This window comes from Marmota marmota, unplaced genomic scaffold, assembly GCF_001458135.2.
Source record: "Marmota marmota marmota unplaced genomic scaffold, marMar, whole genome shotgun sequence".
NCBI lineage: Eukaryota > Metazoa > Chordata > Mammalia > Rodentia > Sciuridae > Marmota > Marmota marmota.
Genome location: NW_025999977.1, coordinates 10,019,951 through 10,034,852, shown reverse-complemented (window position 1 = coordinate 10,034,852; position 14,902 = coordinate 10,019,951). Strand labels below are relative to the sequence as shown.

At 42.4% G+C, this 14,902-nt stretch overlaps 1 long non-coding RNA gene across 3 annotated transcripts in view; it reads left to right on the top strand.

Annotated features, from left to right (window-relative positions):
• The first annotated feature begins 14,055 nt into the window (after positions 1-14,055).
• Positions 14,056-14,902, top strand: part of LOC125617162 — a 51,728-nt gene continuing 50,881 nt past the window's right edge. For 2 of the 3 annotated variants that reach the window (XR_007348056.1, XR_007348055.1), the window contains exon 1: positions 14,056-14,527. This is a non-coding gene — a long non-coding RNA (uncharacterized LOC125617162). The remainder of the gene's footprint in view (positions 14,528-14,902) is intronic. The other variant, XR_007348057.1, reaches the window with a different exon arrangement.

Below are 14,902 nucleotides of genomic sequence, written 5' to 3'. Positions count from 1 at the left end.
GAGAGAGAGAGAGAGAGAGAGAGAGAGAGAGAGATAAGTGATGTAGAGACCAGTGACGCAGCCCCAGCCTGAGGCCTAAGGCTGAAAGCCCCAGAGAGTCCCTGGTGCAAGTCCGTATTCAAAGACTAAAGAACCTGGGGTTTGATGTCCAGGGATGACAGGAGCAGAAAATTGCATCTACTCAGGAGGGTTGAGCAGCAAGTGCAAGTTTTCTCCTCCCTCTGCCTTTTCATTCCATTGGGGAACTCAGCCAACTGGATGGTGCCCCCCACATTCAGGGTGGGCCTGCCTGCTTCAGTTCATTGGTCCACCTGCCAATCTTCTCTGGAAACATCCTCACAGACACACCCAGAAGTGTGATTTACTCATCTTCTAACCTCGCTATCTAGGTTGTCCAGTCAAGGTGACAATCTAAATTAACCATCACAGGGGTCTTGAATTGTTTAGAGGTGGACTGATAGCATCAGGATGTGGACACCCGGCCCCAGGGTTGACCACCATAAGCCATTTAGCACTAGGACTTAAGGCCTACTCAAGAGATAAAGGAATTTAGGTATTTGGGCTTGGAAATCTGAGGCCTGGCCTGGTTATTCAGGTCCTTTGGGGTTCCTGTGCATTGAAATTATTTCAAAAAATTCTCCCGGTTATGCATTTCCCCTTTGGAGGAAATGAGAGACATCTTTGGCCTTTATGGATAAAGGGACCCTAACTAGGTCAGGAAAGCTTCCCTGCAGGGTTTGTTAAGGGCATCCTGACTGTCCTGGGTGTAGACCTGCCATTTGAGAAGCTGCCAAGAGGAGACCAGTGTTGCCTGTAGCAGTCCCCGTTCCCAGGGGATGGGTGATCCTCACAGTTGTCTCAATGAAACAAACAACATGAGCTCCATCTAACGTTGCTGTTATTCTCCCAACTCTGTCATTAGCAGAATAATGTGAATTATTCCCTAAACAAAGGTCAGGAGAACAGCTTAGCAATCTGTTTTTAGTAATGTGCTATATAACTAGTTGGAGCTGTGTTTGTTACCAAGTTCCTTCTGACATTTCCCTTTTTTTCTTCCCTGTCTCCCTCACTCAGCAATAAACTCTTAGGGGAAGCATCATATTCTTCTCATATGTCCTCCTCCTGACATTTGCCCCACTGAGCTGAGCATAGGTATTCATTTTTCTATAAGCTCCTAGAGGACAGCAGTGTGTGTTTTTAACACAGAGCACCATTACTGGGACACAGAGAATGATACCACCACCCTCATGGCATTTGGGGCATGCTAAGCATTTGACCTAAAGAAAAACCTTGTATTGTTTCTGTCCATCCAAGCATAGGGAGAGAACCTCTGGAATTCCCTTATCTGCTTAAGGGCAGACTACAACAGGGACACAATCACCTCCATCCCCACCCCCAAATCCCACCACCTATCTCAGAACAGAGGCCTGAGGAATGCAACCTCACCTGCGGGCCTTCTCTGACCAGGTCCCTTGGTCTCATTCAAATTCCAAAGAGATATTTTTGACAGGGTAATTTTTGTAGGTAACATTCTTTGCCCCCAATTATCATTCACAATCCCTCAAAATTGTCTACATTTCCCACTTTCCCCTTCTACTATAGGAAAAAAAGTTATAGAAGCTTCTGGATGGTGTTGGTCTAGTGAGTAAGCACACTCCTGTGATTTCCCCCAATGCTATAATTCCCTTTTTTGCATGTTAAATACATTAGAATGCCTTTTCTCCTATTTAATCTCTGTTAGTTTATTCCAAGGAGTCTTTAGAAGGTGGAGGGGAAATTTCCCTCCCCTTCACCACGGACCCCATAAGTTCTCAGTGAGTAGAATGGAACTAAGCTGCAGAGTCAACAGTACCTACCTGGGCCAAGCATGGGTTTCTTCATCCATTCACTCACCAACACTCACCATGTGCCAGACATCATGCTGAGCCCTTGGTATTCAGTGAGGAAGGAGGTAGGAGCCATCCTGTCTCTGCACAGGCTTACCTTCTAGTGGAAGGCACACGAAAACCTAGTAAGCAGATGAATAAAGTCAAAATCAAAACTATGATAAATGCAATGGAAAACGAAAAAGGGAGAAGAGGCCTAACTGAGAATGGTCAAGGAGGGCTCCTCTGAGGAGCTGATGACTGCTAGGGAGGAAAAGCATTTCCTCTCCCCTCGAATGTTTAAGGATGGAGGGACTGTGAACTAAACCAACAAAGAACAGATCAATAGAACCAAAGTTGGAATTTTTTTTTTTTTAACTATGTGTTTGAGTTGTTGAGGTTTAAACCCAGGGCTTTGCACATGCTAGGCAAGCACTCTACCATTGAGCCACATCCCCAGACCCCAAAGACAGAAATTTATCCATGCACATGGGAAGTTCACAGAAAAATGTGACCTTAAAGAGGCATGAGAATTTGGGATTTATGTAACCTTTGAATTGGGAAAGAGAAAACAAATGACCTCTAAGAAAGATAAACTGGCCCTCAGGAGAATAGATGGGAGATGTGATAGTTTTGTGACAATGTCTTTTGAGGGGATTTTTTTTTCATGTCCTTGCAACTTCTCTTGGTGACAGGAGTCAGTCTTCCCTAGTGGGGAAACTCCTGGAAATGGAGTTTATGACAGCTGAATTATTTTGGAAAAGGCTCTGCTTTTAATCAGATAAGGGTAGTTCAGGAAAAAAAAAAAAAAAAAAGCAGGGCTAGGCCACTTTGTGGCCTCTGGGAATTTGTGGTGCTTTCCAGAAGCGTTCCTGCTGTCTCGTGAGGCCTCCTGCTCCCAGGCAAGGAAGCCTGAGGAAGCTTCTCTGTGACATCACAAATCTTTGCAGCCAGAAGTATCCTGAGCCACAAGAGGTTCCATCATTATTTTATAGCTGTACTATCAAGACCCAATTGACAACTTGTTTAAGATCCCTGGACTTGTGGGATTTATTTATTTATTTATTGGTGCTGAGATTGGACCCAGGGCCTCACAGCATGCTTGAGCTCTACCATGAGCTACCACCAGCCCTTGTGAGCACCTGGACAGGGCTCCAGCCTCTGCCTGTGGGGCCCTCCAGTCATCCTCACTTGTGAAGTATCCTTAGTGCACTCATACCTGGGACTCAGAAGCCAAGGTTCCTGTGAGCCTTTACCCACCAAGCCAGCCTGCTGGGCTGTTAGGCTCAGTGATGGGCATCCAAGGGGGATGGTGTATTCTTGAGCCAGTTCCAGGCACGTTGGGCCAGTGGAACAACTATTAGGAGAGGCACCAATACATCATGTTTGCCAAGTGGTCTTTGCTTCTCAAGGTGATTTCATGCAAAGGAGGTCATGTGGGTTTCTTGGCAGCCCTGCAAGTGTGCACAATGCACAGATGAGCTTAGGCCTAGGGTGAGGAGAGCTGGGCCTGCATCCCAGCTCCACTCCTGAGAGCACGAACCTGGACGACTTACCTCTCTTCTCTGATCTTCAGTTTCCTTCTGCACATGGTAAAATGGGATCCTCGCCTCTGACACGAAGAGAGGCTGTGTGTGGAGTATGGGCAAGGTTCCCCACGCTGGAGTGCTGGTGCCTCTGGAGCAGCATATCTGCAGGGCACATGGCTCATCCGTTTTCAACAGAGGAAGAAACAGTTTCATTGATCATCTTCTTTCATTGTTCACCACATCTCTACAAGTGGATATTCATATCTCCAATAAAAAGTCAGTGGGGATGAAGGAAGTCCAGGTCACCGAGCACGAGTGGCCCAGTTGCACTGGTCTGTGGGCGCTGGGTCAACACAAGCTCAACAGTGGTGCTGGGAGGGAAAAAGGGACATACCAGCCCTCTCCTTTCTAAATGGGTAGACATGGAGAACCTGTGCTACCCACCAGGGCTTGAGAGGACAAGGCTGGCCAGGTGAGATGTGCGGCAGGTACCAGCAGGAGTTGAAGCTAAGGCCCAGCTCTGGATCTCCCAGGTGCAGGGGAGGCCATGTCACCTAAGGCTTCCTGAAATTAATTCCCTCAGCTGGGAGATCTGTGAGAGGGAAGTCTAGAGAACTTTCCAAGAATCTCCAAGATGAATCAGTAAAAGTGGGGGTTCTGGGTGTTGTGGTTCCTGGGTTGAGTCTTCTTAAACCACACCCATGGCTCTGAGTCAGCCCATAAGGCTGACCAACTCTTATAAGACTCCATGGTTTACATTTCCTCATGGATAGAAGCGAAGGGGATGTTCCATGGACCTCACTAACACCCTACATGCCCATATTTTCCTCCTACATTCTCAAAACAAGAGGCTGCTGAGTCCAATAATAAGGCTTCCTTCCAATCACTTCCATCTCAGACCCTCACCCTTAAGTTGCCTTCCAGGTCTGAGGCTGTTGTCACATTGACCCCACACTTGATTCAGGGAGGGGAGTCATGCTCACTTTCTTTCTCCTTGATCCTTTTAACCAGCTTGCCAAGTGCTGCGCCTCCCCGAATGTCCTTGTTTCTCTGCCAAGGTCATGAGAGAACTAGGGGCCAGGAACAGGAGCTCAGAGTCAGAGGTTAGTGGTAGCTTCTAAATATATGTGCAGGGATAAATTCTGAACCAAGGTGGCTCCCCCTTTGCTTAAAAATCTATTTTTATTAAATGCCTTGTCAAAAAAATTTTTTTTAAATTAACATGGACTCATTGCAGCTTGTGTAACAGTTCGAAGGAGAAAAGTGAGCACAAAAAGCTGACTGTGTCTATACTATTTGTGCATCTCTTTCTACAGTATCTCAGTTCTCACTGTTATTAGCTGAACTGTGACCCCCCACAAGCCCCCAATGTGACTGTATTTGGAGAAAGGGTTGATAAGGAGATAAAAAGGGATAGGTGGGGCCGTAAAGGTAGGGCCTAAATCCAAAAGAGCTGGTGTCCTTTTAAGAAGAAGAAGAGGAAGGAGAGAGCCTCTCTTTTCACTCATGCAGGCACAGGAAGAGGCAGGTAAGGACAGTGGGAAGCAGCTGTCTCCCAGTCAGGAAGAGAGGCCTCCCCAGAAGCCAGCCCTGATGGCATCTTCTGGCTTCTAGAACTGAAGAAAGTGTCTTTCTGTTGTTTAAGCCACCCTGTCTCTGGTATGGCAGCTCCAGCCTACTTATACCCTCATATAACCCCTGCATGAAGATCCACACAAAGGGAGAGAGGGTTTCATTGGATGTTTACTTGAGCAAAAATGGGATCATGCTTACATGAGTCTGGAACTAGCATTACTCATCTGTGCTACTTAACAGCCATCTGGCTCCTTGGCCACACCCCACATCCAGTTCCATTAGGACGTCCTGCAGGCCTCACATTCAGACTCCACTGGGAATTCCCCCACCCCACTGCCTCCCTGTGACGTCAGCTCCATCCGCTAGGGCTCAGGGCTCATCAGCGTTACTGTAACTGCCTCTTCACTCCTCCCTCGCTCCTAGCAGTCTGCGCAGCCAGAGGGATCCTTTCAAAAACCTGTCAGATCCCATATCTCCTCAGCTCAGAAGCCTTCAGTGGCTCACAGCCTACTCAGGATAAGAATCCAGGCTTCTGCAAAGGCCCTTCATGATCTGCACGCACACATACACCCAACCCCAACGCTGTCCGCCCTGACCTCCTTCCTACCCAGTACTTGGGCCACCCTCCTCCATGGTGTTTCTAGACCACACCATGCACATCCCCTAATCAGGGCCTTTGCACTTACTGTTACCTCAGTCTGGACTGCCCTTCCTCTACTGGTTACCAAGTTTCTTCCCTCACTTCCGGGCTCGACCTCTCATCTCATCACCATTATTCTTCATAGCATTCATTACCATCTGACATACCATGTAGTTATTTGTTTATGATCTGTTTTCTTCCACTAAGATATGAACTCCATGAGCAACAGATCTTGTTTTTTTCCTTCCTGTATTTCTAGTGGTTAGAACAATGCTGGGTTTATGGTTGATGTTTAATAAATATTTAATGAATGAAAGAACAAACAAATCTCTCCAAGTCAACAGATATAAATATAACCACACTCTTAACTTTGCATAACATTTGTTAATGTGGATGGACCGCAGTTCACTTCACCCTTCCCCTATTAATGATTTTTTGTGTGAGGTACTGGGGTTTGAACCTAGGGCCTCCAACATGCTAGGCAAATGCTCTCCCAGTGAGCTACATCCCCAGCCTTTCTGATATTTTATTTTGAGATGGGGTCTCACTAAGTTGCTTGAGTTGGACTCCAAATTGAGATCCTCCTGCCTCAGCTTCCCTACTAGCTGGGATTTACAGGTGTTTGCCTAGCTTAATGATGTTAAAGTTGTTTCCACTTTTTCTTAATTTAAGCCAAGTTTGTGATAAACGTTTTTGCACATCTACCTTTATCTACTGGGCCTTTTATTTCTTCGGGAGATTTTCCCTAAAGTCTGTATCAACAGGCAAATTTAAGCTTTAATAACTGTTGCTTTTCCTTAGTCATAATTCATTGGCAAGTGCCCAAGTCTGGCCTCAATCATGTTGCCAAATAGGCCAGGACAATGTTGTGCTTATGTATGGCAAGTGGATTTTTGCTCTGGGTCCTGATGCCTTGCATATCACAAACATACACAAAAAGTTAAGTTTATTGAAGACCACATGGGAGCTTTTGTCACCTGGGTTCTTGCAAGTGCCACTGGCACAGTGCAGCCTGCAACCATGAACACTAATATGCATGGCTAACACCCTACGTGTCCATATTTTCCTCCTATATTCTCAAAACAAGAGGCTGCTGAGTCCAAATTCTGTGAAATTTTGCTGATTGCATCCCTGCTGACATTGGAGGCAGATCAGATACTGCTCTGGAGGGAGAAATAATGGAATTGGCTAATAATGTGTGTCTCTCCTCTCAGAGAGGGTGAATTCAGAAGGTCCCACATAACCAAGTATTGCTTCTCAGTAGTGCCAAGGACCCATTTTCTTCTTGTTCTAATTCGTGGTTCTGGAGGTATTCATGAAGTAGTATAGTGTTCACAACAGTTGTCTGTATCAGTTGCCTATTGCTGTGTAATAACCATACCAAAACTTGGTGGTTTAAGAATATAATTCTTTTGTTTCAAAATTAGGGTCAGTTTAGCTGCATAATTTCCATGCTGAGCTCCTTTGGAGTCACTTATGTAACTGTGCTAAGCCAACAGCTAACCTGGGATTTGATGGTTCAAGCTGGCTTTGTTCACTTTTGACAGGTACAGCACTGGCTGTTGGCTGGGATACTTTGGTTCTCCTCCAAATGGCCTTTATTCCTCTTGTCTGGATAGAGCTTTTTCACCTAGTTCAGAAATGTTCAAAGAAGGAAAAAGCAAGAACTACATGACTTCTTAAGGCCTTACTAGGGTGGGACTTGCACAATGTTACTTCTGGCTCATTCTATTGAGCAAAAGGAAAGTTGAGCATTTCTCAGATTCAAGGAGTGGGGGCAAGGCAGAAATAAAACTGCAAAGGGGATGGACACAGGAAGTTGTGATATGTTGGGGTCATTATGTAACAAAATACCGCAGTTGTCTCAGAAACATTTTGATATGGTAAAGAATTAATATTTTTCTTAAATTTATATACATGTAGCTATAACATATCTGAGGCGTGATAGTTTTTGCTTATTAAGTAGACTTTTTTTTTTTTTTTAGTTGTTGAAGGACTTTTATTTTATTCACTTATTTATATGTTGTGCTGAGAATCGAACCCAATTCCTCACGCATGCTGGGCAAATGGTTTACCACTGAGCCACAACCCCAGCCCTTAAGTAGACATTAAAACCTCAGATTTGTCAACTTTTATTTCGTAACAATGCATGTACTCATTTAGCTTAGCCAGTCGTGGTGGCACATATCTGTAATTCTAGCTACGGAAGAGGCTGAGACAGGAGGATCACAAGTTGGAGGCTAGCCGGGGCAATGTAGTGAGATGTTGTCTGAAAATAAAAATAGAAAGGGCTGGGGATGTAGCTCAGTTCGAGGGCATTCCTGGGTTCAATCTCCAGTAGGGGTGGGGGCAGAGATCATACAGATTTAAGTAACTTGATTTAAAATTTTCTGCATTTTACCTTATAATGCTAATAAATCTGAATGTTTTAGAAGAAAGACAATTTTATTTTACAAACTCAACTGTCCTTTGCAAAGTCTTGGATCATTGGGAATGAGTACAAATTAAGTTGGGATTGATCTAGAAAACATCACGTGGAGCTCAGAAGAGAGAAAAAGCCAAAAAAGGAAAAGAATTCAGAAAAGCAGTCTGCTGAGATTCTTACAAAATGTACATGCTGAAAGTGAGCAGACTTCTGTTGAGCAAGTTCCTCATAAAGTTCTGAGCAGAAAGCTTCACAAATTCTTTTCGAATAAAGTCTTAGTTGCTGATGAAAACTGAAAATGAGCAAGAAAACTATTCTTATTAAATCCATAATGTGAACAGGTGGAATGCAATACCTGCATTGCCATCATTCTGTCTACCAGGGCGGTGGGATGGTGTCTACCAGCGCCTTTCTCCTGAGGAGTCTATTTCCAGGTTAGGCAAAGCAGGGTGGAGGCATTCTGGGAAGCTTGTGTCTTGTCATATTCTTCAGAAGGGATGGGTCTCCTGGGGCTGGGGGAGGAGGCACAGGTAGGGCCCAGTCCTGACAAAGTCCCTGAGTCATGCCAGAGCAGACTCTGGGTCCCAATGCCCTTGTGTTGGATGCTCCTGCCTCTGCACCTGGAGTCAGGGGACCTCTGCTGGCCTATCAGCCTGAGTTGGTGCAGACCAATGGCATCACTTTCTTTTCTGCTTGCCCTATCAAATCTGCTACCACCTACCAGCTGCCCCAAGCCACTCGTGTGTGGTGTCGGAGCAACCGAGCCACAGAGGGAGGGACACAAGACATCTTTCCATATGGAAGCCCAGAGAGGGAAAGTGATTTCTATAAGGTCACACAACTGGACTTAACTATAGGAAATTTCTCTTTAGTTAGGGGTGTTGGTTTCATTATGTATTGCAAGGTTTTATAACCAAAGTTAAAGGAGCATAAAAAGACTTCAGCATCCTATTTGCTATGACATATGAATAGTGAATATTCAGACTGCTTTATTTATAACAGAGAAAGTTTAGGAATGACTTAATTGTCCATTGAAAGAGGACTGATGAAATGACCTATAGGACATTCACAGGACAGCATAATTTGGAGCTATAAAAAATAAATGGAGTCTGGTGTGTTGACGCATGCCTGTAATCCCACTGGCTCAGGAGGCTGAGGCAGGAAGATCACAAGTTCAAAACCAGCCTCAGCAAGGGCAAGGTGCTTAGCAACTCAGTGAGACCCTGTCTCTAAATAAAACACAAAATAGGGCTGGGGATGTGGCTCAGTGGTTGAGTGTCTCTGAGTTCAATCCCTGTTACCCAACCCCCTCAAAAAAAAATAGCATGAGAACTTTCTTTTTACTTTAAAAATTTATTATTATTATTATTATTATTATTATTATTAGTAGTAGTAGTAGTAGTAGTAGTAGTAGTTGTAGTAGTAGTAGAAATAGTAGTAGTAGTAGTAGTAATAGTAGTAGTAGTAGTATTGGGGATTGAACCCAGGAGCTACATTCCCAGTCCTTTTTATTTTTTATTTTGAGATGGGGTCTCACTAAGTTGCTGAGGCTGACCTTGAACTTTCGATCTTTCTGCCTCATCCTCCCCAATACTAGAATTATGGCTTCTTTTTACTTTTAAATTTAAAAATTTTTGGAAAGTTAATGATCTATACATATGCATATAGTAAAAAAAGCCTCCCTTCTATTCTTTTAGACACCTCCAGCAGAGAACCAGCATGACCTAGTTCTGTAAACTTTTAATATATCTCATGTACCCAGAAGCATTTCTATGGATACTCAATCCCTCTCTTAAAGTAAATAGAAGCATGTTAAAAATCACTGCCTAGTATCTTGCTTTTTTCACTTAACATATTCATTTATTCAATTAATATTTACTGAGCACCTACTGTGTGTTGAGCAGTTGAGCATTAGGACTTGGTAATGAACAGTTGAGCATTAGGACTTGGTAATGAACAAAACAGATCCATTCCTCCCCCTCCTGGAGGTTCTGGGAAATAAATAAACAAGAAAATACATAATGATAAGGGTAAATGCTATGCAGAAAAGCAGGGCAAGGGGACAGAGAGTGGAAGTAGGTGTGGGGGGTGGTGTGGCTTGTTGTCATTTCACATAGGGTGGAATGGGATAATAGACACCAGAATAGAATAACCTCCCTGCCAGTGAAGGACTCTTGAGCTGAAGGCAATTAAGAAGCAGATGCCGGAAAGCTCTCTCCCCTTTCTCTATTTTCCTAAAAGCAGGATACAGATTTATAAAAACAAAAGGCATCCTTCCCCAATCTGCTTTCAACCAGAGAGAACAAAAGATAACTTTGGACCCTTAAGGGCCTGGAGATGGTACCAGAGGACTTTGTGTCAACTAGCTTTACTAACCAGCTTTTAATTGCCTTACCCCTAAAGTTGCAGTTCCTAAAGACTCAAAATCCTTTTCCTTTGTCTTCTCACTTCTTAAAAACATCTTCTTTGTTGAAGATGCTGGAATCCAAAGCCATTTCTCTGAGAACTACTCTCTGGGTGTCCCCATGTATATATGAAATACACAAGTCAATAAACTTGAACTTGTTTTTCTCAACCTATGTATAGTTACAGAAGTTTGCTCGACCTAAGAGCCTAAGAGAATGGAAAAAAAAGCTATATTTCTTCTTTGGCAGTGGCCAGTGAAGGACTTGCTATGGCTTGATGTGAAGGAATGAGTTAGGCACAGACTCCAGCAAAATATTCAGAGCAGAGGGAACACCCTTCTAAGGCAGGAGCTGATAGGACCAAAGCAACCATTGTGGCTGGAACAGAGTGACTATCTCAGGGATACACTGTAGCACAAAAACTTTCTCAGTGTTTTTCACATCTGCACCTTCTTTCATTATAGGTATGAAGCATAGCTGAGCTCAATCAGCTCCTCCTGATGGATACTTAGGAGACTTCTGCTCTCTTGTGATTGCAAACAATATTGCAAAGAGTTACCTTATCAGGTGGCCCTTTGTACATGCGAAAGTTATCTGTAGAATTAATTCCCAGAAGTGGAATAACTAGGTCAAGGGTATGTGTACTTTTTTCTTTAAAATAGATTTTTTTTTTTTTTACCAAACTGTAACCAACAAAGAAGTTGTAGTATTTTTTTTTCAGTTGTTCATTTATTTATTTTTTATTGGTGCATTAAAATTGCACACAATGGTGGGATTCATTGTTACATGTTTGTACATGAACACAATATAATGATATAATTTGGCCAATATCATTTGAAGTTGTGGTATTTTTGCTCGGCTGCCAACATGTATTAATTTTTAAAAAAATTTTATTTATCTTTTTATATTGTATCTTTTTTATTTATTTATTTTTGTGGTGCTGGGGATTGAACCCAGGGCCTTACATATGCTAGGCATTTGTTCTGCTGTTTAGCCACAACCCCAGTCCTGATTTTTAATTCTTTCAACATTTTTTTTTTTAAATCGAGTGCCTACCATAGACCAGGTACTCCATGAGGAACAGAAACTGCACCAGCATAGCCTGACTCACAAACTTGTGCCAAACCAAGCTACAATGTGCTCCATATACATCAAAATTCAAATACCAGACACCAGTTCATTCAGACCATTAATGCTTCCATTAATTTTTTTTTTCTTGTACCAGGGATTGAATCCAGGGGTGTTTAGCACTGAGCCACATCCCCAGCATTTTTTATATCTATTTTGAGACAGGGTCAGGGTTTCCCTAAGTTGCTTAGGGCCTTGCTAAGTTGCCAATGCTGGTTTTGAATTCATGATCCTCCTGCTTCAGCCTCCCAAGTCACTGGGATTACAGATGTGCGCCACTGTGCTGGGCTGCTTCCATTAATTTTTGAGTTTGAAAATCTAATTAATCCTTGAAAAAAGCATCCTATGTCTAAATACCATCTAAGGTACAATGCACCTGACATTAAAAGAAATGATTTTATTCCAGCTAGTGCAATAGGGAAAGAGTTCATTAATGAGGAAAGTCTCAAAGGAGAGTGTTATGGTTTATGAAATTTATGGTTTTAGAAAACAAGGGAATCATGGAGGAAGGGTGGAGGCAAGTCTCATTTTGGGTATGTCAGGGTGAGGTGGTCTTTTGTCTCTGAACAACCAAGGAAAGAAGAATTTCTTAACCATTAAAAAACACTACCTTAGGGGCTGGGGATGTGGCTCAAGCAGTAGCGCGTTCGCCTGGCGTGTGTGCGGCCCGGGTTCGATCCTCAGTACCACATACAAACAAAGATGTTGTGTCCACCGAAAACTAGAAAATAAATATTAAAAATTCTCCCTCTCTCTCTCTCTGTCTCTCTCTTTCTCTTTAAAAAAAAAAATCTTTATTAAAAAAAAAAAAACACTACCTTGGTATAGTTTTGGTAAGTACCAGCTTGAGGTAAAAATTCACATACTATATAATTAACTCATTTAGAGTGTGCAATTCATTGACTTTCAATATTGTTACTAAGTTGTGCAGCCATTACCACAATCCATTTTAGAACAGTTTCATCTCTCAAAAAGAAATGCCAAGCCCATTAACAGTCGCTCCCCATTTCCAATTGTCCAGTTCCAGGCAATGGCTAATCTACTTTCTGCCTCTATGGATTTGCCTATTTGACATTCATATAAATGGAATTGTCTAATTCGTGGTATTTTGTAACTGGTCCTTCCACCTGGCACAACGTTTTCAACATCCATTCATGTTGTAACATGCAGTACTTCGTTCCTTCTTATTGCCAAATTGCATTTCATTGTTTACCACAATTTGGTAGACATCACCAGTTGGTAGACGTTTGGGTTATTTCCCCTTTTAGCTATTATTTTCCCTATTTAGCTAAGCTATAATACTGCTATGAACATTTTGTTGCAAGTTTTTGTGTGAAAATAGATTTTCAATTCTTTTGGCTATCTATCTAGGAAATTGCTGGGTCCAATAGTAACTCTGTTTAATTTTTTGAAGAACTGCCAAACTTTTTCCAATTGGCTACACCATTTTCTATTCTTACCAACAATACATGGGGGTTCTCATTTCTCTATACTCTTGCCAACACTTTATTTATTTATTTATTTTTGGTAATGGGGATTGAACTCGGGGTACTCTACCACCAAGTCACATCCCCAACCCTTTTTATTTTTTATTTTGAGACAGGGTCTCGCTAAGTTGCTTAGGGCCTAGCTAAGTTGCTGATAACTGGCTTTGAACTTATGATCCTCCTGCCTCGGCCTCCCAAGTCACTGAGATTACTGTGTGTGCCACCCTGCCTGGCTCCAACACTTTAAAAAAAATATATATATATATAGCTATCCCAGTGGGCATTAAGTACGATCTGTGTATGTGTGTGCATGTGTACGCACGCATGTGTATATGTGTATATATTGAAGATAAAATGTCACATGAAGTTTTCATAGGCATATATATCCTGCATCCATAACCTCCATAATCTGACCGGTCATCTTCTTTCGTGGTGGTAGTTTACCACCAGGAAGTACATCTTTCTACTTTTTGGCCTTGCTTTGTTTTTCTTGCGCGTGCGCTTGCGCGTGTGTGTGTATGTGTGTTAACTGCAAAGCCCAGTCAATTGAATTCAATTGAAAAAGATTGAATTGTCAATCTTTTTCGAACGATCCATTTCTAATGAAATACACTCCTCTCAAACTGAAATTTTCAAAAACTTGGTAAAATAGAGCTGGGCATGATGGCTCATGCCTGTAATCCCAGTGGCTCAAGAGCTGAGGCAGGAGGATCTTGAGTTCAAAGCCAGCCTCAGCAACTTAGTGAGGTCCTAAGCAACTCATTGAGACCCTGTCTCTAAATAAAAGATAAAAAGGGCTGGGGATATGGCTCAGTGGTTAAATGCCCCTGGGTTCAATCCTCAGTACTAAAATTTAAAAAATAAATTAAAAATAACATAGTATAATATAGTGATTTCATATTGTATAATTTATCTTTAGTAACTTTCCACACTCTGTGACATCATCACTTGAAGAGGGATTTATAACATCTATTTCATAAACTGCATTATTCACACCCAAAGTTTCTTTTGCTGGTTTTCGATCCGGCCATAATTTGTTTAGCCACAGTTTATCTGTTAGTTGTTCTTCTGGTAGGTGTTGGGTTTTCAGTTCTTCTGACCTCTTTAATTTCCCCTTGTCTTCGGTTCCTGTTCTTTCTCTATTATCTTCTCTGCTCTTCTTTTCTTTTTTTTAATTTGATTTTTTTTCGTTACTTCTGAACTTTTTACTTCTTGTTTTACTTCTGCTTCCTCTCCATCCCCACCCCTGCCCCACTTCCCTGGACGACAAGGTCATCCCAGTTATCCCTGATATCCTGATCCTGGTCTTCCATTGGTTCTGCCCAGCATCGATGCTGCCCCCACCTTCTGCACCTTCTCTTCCATGAAGAACATGTCCACATTGGTCCTAGGAGAGTCCCACCTGCTACTGCTGCTGCCTGCCATCTGCAGCCAAGTGTGACTGTGTGTGAAGCGACCTTTAGGTTAGCTGAGGTGAGTCACTGAATTTGCTCCCCTTTGGTGGCTTGGTGTCCACTGTGGCTTTGATTGACATTTCCCAAATGACTAATGATGCTGAGCAGTTCTTCATGTGCTTGTTTATCATCATTTAAAATTGCATATCCCTTTTAATTTTGTTTTCATACTTTTATTTTTAATTGACAAATAATAATTATATGTATTTCTGAGGTATGATGTGATATTTTGATACATGTATGTATTGTGGAATGATAAAATCAGACCAGGCAGCATATCTATTACTTCAAATACTTATCATTTTCTTGTTTTTTTTTTTTTTTTTTTTTTTTGTGTGTGTACCGGGGTTTGAACTCAGGGACACTCAACCACTGAGCCACATCTCCAGCCCTA